Source organism: Mytilus californianus, unplaced genomic scaffold (genome assembly GCF_021869535.1).
Source record: "Mytilus californianus isolate M0D057914Y unplaced genomic scaffold, xbMytCali1.0.p SCAF_6, whole genome shotgun sequence".
Classification (NCBI taxonomy): Eukaryota; Metazoa; Mollusca; class Bivalvia; order Mytilida; family Mytilidae; genus Mytilus; species Mytilus californianus.
In genome coordinates this window covers 65,939,205-65,944,643 of record NW_026262712.1, presented here as the reverse complement: position 1 = coordinate 65,944,643, position 5,439 = coordinate 65,939,205, and positions in this window count along the sequence as shown.

Below are 5,439 nucleotides of genomic sequence, written 5' to 3'. Positions count from 1 at the left end.
TTGGTACTATATAACGACAAAAAGTGTTCTGTTCATATGCTGCTGCAATTTGTATTATGTCTGTGCAGTCGTCTGTTTTTATAAAGATTATACAATTGTTTAATAGAATTTTACATCACATCTATCAACAAACATTGGGGTGGGGAGGGGGGGGGGGGGGTGGTATAGACAAGTAATAACATGAAACTATATAAAACTAAGGCTTTGATCAATGTAAACTTCAATAAAAATGGAAGATACATTAGGAACGGGAAGATAAGAATATATTGCATCAAATAAAACACCCTCTGCATAATTTGACTAGTGATTTTTTTGTTTATTGTTTATTACCAACAACACCGATATAATACAACGATTAATTCAAGGGTCTATATGAAGTGTGTCCTTAACTTCTGTATTCTTTAATTTTAATGGCAAATTTCTTTAACTTTGAATATAACGCTTATTTTGTAATATCCTCAATTATTAGGTCTTTCCACCTTTCTGTGGAAAGACCTATTGGTTTTCTTCTGATTATTTTTTTTTTCTTCCGCCTAATTTTTTTCTTGCGGTGTATTTTTGTTTCAAAAGATGTCGCTTAGTTTTTTGGTATATGATATCATACAGTCTATACGCTTTTGAAACTGACCCTGTTTAACCGAACACTTTTCTTTGTAAGAGTTATCTCCCCAAACACTGTTTTTCTTGTTATGAGATCTCCTCCGCAACCGTAAAAGAAAGCGACAAATTTATTTTTCCAAATTGCTCGTTATATCCTCAGGATGTTAGGTTTTATTTAGACCGAAGCTTTACGAAGACTCCATATGAGAGTTATTTCCCCTTTTGTATTTGATATATGTGAAATGTATTTGTAACTGGAAAACCATAAGTGATAGAGGCCTAGGGTCTTTTGATTTGAGGTCCTTGGTCCATAAAAATGAAAATGAGGTCAAGGTCAAAGGTCAAGGTCATGTTAAAAATTTTGATTCACTAATTTTCAGAAATCTTATAAGATATCGACAACATATTTTTATAGAATTGTTAGTTGCGACATTTCGTAACACGTAAATTTTAGTTGAAAGGGTACGTAGACATTTAATGGGAGTTTTCGCCCCTTTTATATCTAATATTAGCTGTATGGTAATATAACTCATTAACAATATATAGTAGAGACCTAGAGTGTTTTGATTTGAGGCCCTTGTTTCATGACCTTGAAATTGGGGTCAAGGTCAAAGGTCAAGGTCATGTACAAAGAGGCAAATTATGTGTTTTTGACACTATTTAAAGAGTTTGATTGTGTTTTAATGCTGTTGTAGGTTGACATTGACCTTTAACTTTACTACTTGTTAAGTGATCTCTCAAAAGATAAATCCCATGTGTTTAGATATATAGTATCTAGGCTTTCAATTCCGTTTTTGCAGGATCCAAGTGGATCCGTTCTCTGTGTTAATCAACTAACCAACCAACCAACCAACCAATCAATCATTGCATGCCTGCATGTTTCCGTCTCATGTGTTTAATATGGGGTCCAAGATCTTTTCGCTTGTTTCAAGAGACCATATCCCACATGTTAAATTAATCAATCAATCAATCAATCAACCAACCAACCGACCAATCAATCCATAAACCAACCAACCAACCAACCAAGCAATCATTCATTGTATGCATGTTTCCGTCTCATGTGTTTAATACGGGGTCCAAGATTTCCTTTGTTTCTTTTTTTCGCTTGTTTCAAGAGACCCTATCCCACGTGTTTAATCAACCAACCAACCAACCAACCAACCAATCAACAAATCAATCAACCAACCAATTCAATCAATCAATAAACCAACCAACCAATCAATCGTTCATTGTATGCATGTTTCCGTCTCATGTGTTTAATATTGTATTTACATCTCTTCTGAAAAAAAAATCCACATGCTTGTTATCAGATGTTCTCAGAAACTACATGTCCAATTGACCCCAAATTTTGCAGTCAGCAGGGTATAGTATACATGTATTGAATCTTCATAAAACAACGTGGTGCAGATATCTCTCAAGAATTTTCCTAGAGAAAAGAAATTGCAATGCCGTAAAAATCGCTTGCTAGTTCCGTAAATCTCAGTGAAATCCTACAATAAAATGTCCGCTCCTAGATTGAAATACAAATCTGTGTTACAAACTGCTGCTGAAAAATGTACATTGTATGAAAATAATCGATAAACGTGTTTTAAAGTTACACAGGATCAATTAAATCCAAAGCATGCACTGCTCGTGAACTGTGATCGAAACGTCAATTACCTACAATGACAAAAGAAATACATTGTGTGTATTCCGTCGCTATACATGTTGTCTGTCCAACGTCCCCACCTAAAAAGAAATAAAAATACTAAGTTTTCGCTAATATAAAGCCTCGTCACGTGACGCCACAACCTGGCGCGAGACAAAGACGCGCGCGGACCCTGAAATAGAATAAAAACTTTCCAAACTAAATATAGAAACTTAACCAACACACTAATATGGACCCTTTAAAGAAAGAAAAAAAAAAAACCAAACAAACAAACAAACAAATAAACAAACAAACAAAACAAACATACAAATATATCAGTCAATCATGTTTCAGGTGGGGGAAAGACCGTTTACAATTGCTTTTTAAAGCAATTGATTTATATTTATAAATGATTTTATTGTAAAATTCTTCTAATATTACATGATTGCTTTATTCTGTATATGGTTCATGTCTTTAACTACTACACTTGTATTAACTTATTATTTTATTTTCCATTGTTATTCTTTATACTTTTGCGAACCATTATTCTCTATCCTTTTTTTTTTTTTTTTTGCTCTTTTTTCTCTATTCAATTTCTATATTCGGCATTATCTTTTATTCTGCAAACCCCTTTAAAATCTTATTATATGTGACAATAAATTAATGTGCATCAGAGAGCAACTGTATTTGACACTATAGTAATAAATATAAAAACAAGGTGATGTGGTCTGATTGCAAATGCAACAACTATCCACCAAAGTGCACATGAGGTGGATACAAGCAATTACAGACTATCGTACGGACTTAAAAAAGACAAAAAAACCTATGTCGTTTAGTCGGCTATAAAAAGCCCCGATTTGAAAAATGTGAATAAATTCAAACAAGAAAACTAACGGTCTTATTTTTAACAAAACAATTTATACTTATATAAAGCGTATCAACCCTTAAAAAAAAAAGCAATCACAGACTGAAACTTGATTGAAAATTTTGTCTTTAACTTGTTAAATTCCATCTGCACAAATGCACAACATCAGATGTCTTTTCCTTTTCCATTTTTTTTGTGGCTTGGTGTTGTTGTCTGGTTGCTGTCTTACTGAAGTACTGATACACACACATGTATATATTAGTAACTAGTATGATATCGACATGATCGACAGAATCTCGTTCTTAACCTTCAAGTTGTATGAGTGAAATAGAATTGAGAACAGTTCTATTCTATATTTGAGATGCAACTTTCAGGCTACAAATTTTTATTTGTTTCCAGTTATTTTTTTAACCATTGATATATCAATTACCTTGAGGAAATAACAATACTAATCAATACTAAGACAATTCTTTTAGGATCCACTGGATGTTCTTTTATTAGGAAAATATACCATGTATAACTCTTCAAACCATATTCTATTTATACATGTATCTATTTAAGGATTTGTGTTCTATTTTTAGCTTCGAAACTTTCCACAAAATTGCGGACGTGATAGAAAACACCATTACAAAAAATCGTTAGAAAACATAATGTAGCGATGAATCTCTATAACTTTTTGTTTATCATTTATGTGTTATAGTCTTAAAAATTGTGATGTATAAATATTAAATGATTGTTGCAATCGTGAAGAAGGTTAATGTTAATTTAAAATCGTTTTGTGTCATCTGTTTCAAGACTGACTGGCGCAGCTGAGAATTTTATGTGGTTCATTCCCTTTTCTTGAATTAGGAAATATTTTTACATGTTCCGACTGATAAGTAGGTAATTTTCAAAATAGGGGTATCTTACCAAGACTAAAAGTTTAGTATTAATGTACCAACTTGCATCCCCTTCTTATTTTCTGCGGGACGATGTCTTTTCCCAGTGAATATAGGGTTTCTATAGGGACGTTTTTAACATACTACATATAGAAAAGAGGGACGAAAGATACCAGAGGGACAGTCAAACTCATAGATCGAAAACAAACTGACAACGCCATGGCAAAAAATAAAAAGACAAACAAACAAATAATAGTACAGATTACACAACATAGAAAACTAAAGACTAAGCAACACGAACCCCACCAAAAACTGGGGGTGATCTCAGGTGCTCCGGAAGGGTAAGCAGATCCTACTCCACATGTGGCACCCGAGACCACACTGTTTTTCCTCATCACAGTTATGTAGAAATAGTGGTGAGCTACAGTTTTTACACTGTTTTAACTGGTCGGCGAGATATCCAAGCTCTAACGTTACCACCCTACCTCCCTGACGCAAGTCAAGTTCCCTATTTTAAATTTTGAAGATAGTCTTTATGACTATTTTCATATTAATTTTAAAAATTCTGTACCATTTCTTCACCTTCAATTTTAGCAAACAAGTTCATTCTCCTAGAAGTAACATACTTTCCATCAAATTTAACGTTGCCTCGTCGGAAAGTCGCTGGTTGCAACATTGCTAAATCTGGTCAATGGGACGTAACTCGTACAAAACGTCGCAAAATTTCGCGGAATCCGCTAGATGGCGTTCATTTACTGTAACTTTACCTAGCTGTGTTCAATGACGATCAACACTCAAATCACTGAAAGGAAATCTTGTATTGTTTGTGGTATGCATTTTTTTGTTGCTCTGGCTATTAATATCCCTAAATTATTTGTTTTCAGTTTCAGTTGACGGAGGAATGGAAGATTGGAGATATGCGTTTAGTCTGTGAACAACGTCAGGCCATTTAAAAGCATATTCTAGCATACCATCAAATCTATTACACCTGTGTTTGTTGTTGCAGTAGTAACAATGCAGATATCGACAGGATTTATCATATTGACACTTTGCCATTGGAAACGTGTCTGTGGACATGCTGTGGCTACAAGAGTTTAACAAAAGTCCTGTATATTGATTCTGTGCGTGTTGATAGTCCTTTTTCTCTTAGACGCCAGAAGAACGTATGCTAACAAAACTCTATCAAGTACCTTTGGATGCTATTTAGAATTACCGAGCTAGTCCAAAAGTATTGAATAATTCACAAAACGCATGCCTATATATAATGTCCAAAATGATATGAATTTATATATACTTTACATTTACAAGTATGAAACAACAGAAATTATATATAGATGTTCGTTTGAAGATTCTCATCATCCATTGTTAACATTTACTCACTTTCAAAAAACATTGACTTTAAATACATCAATTATTTAAAATTACAGAGGAATACTTTTTCCTTTATATTGGCAACTAACGTCTTACAA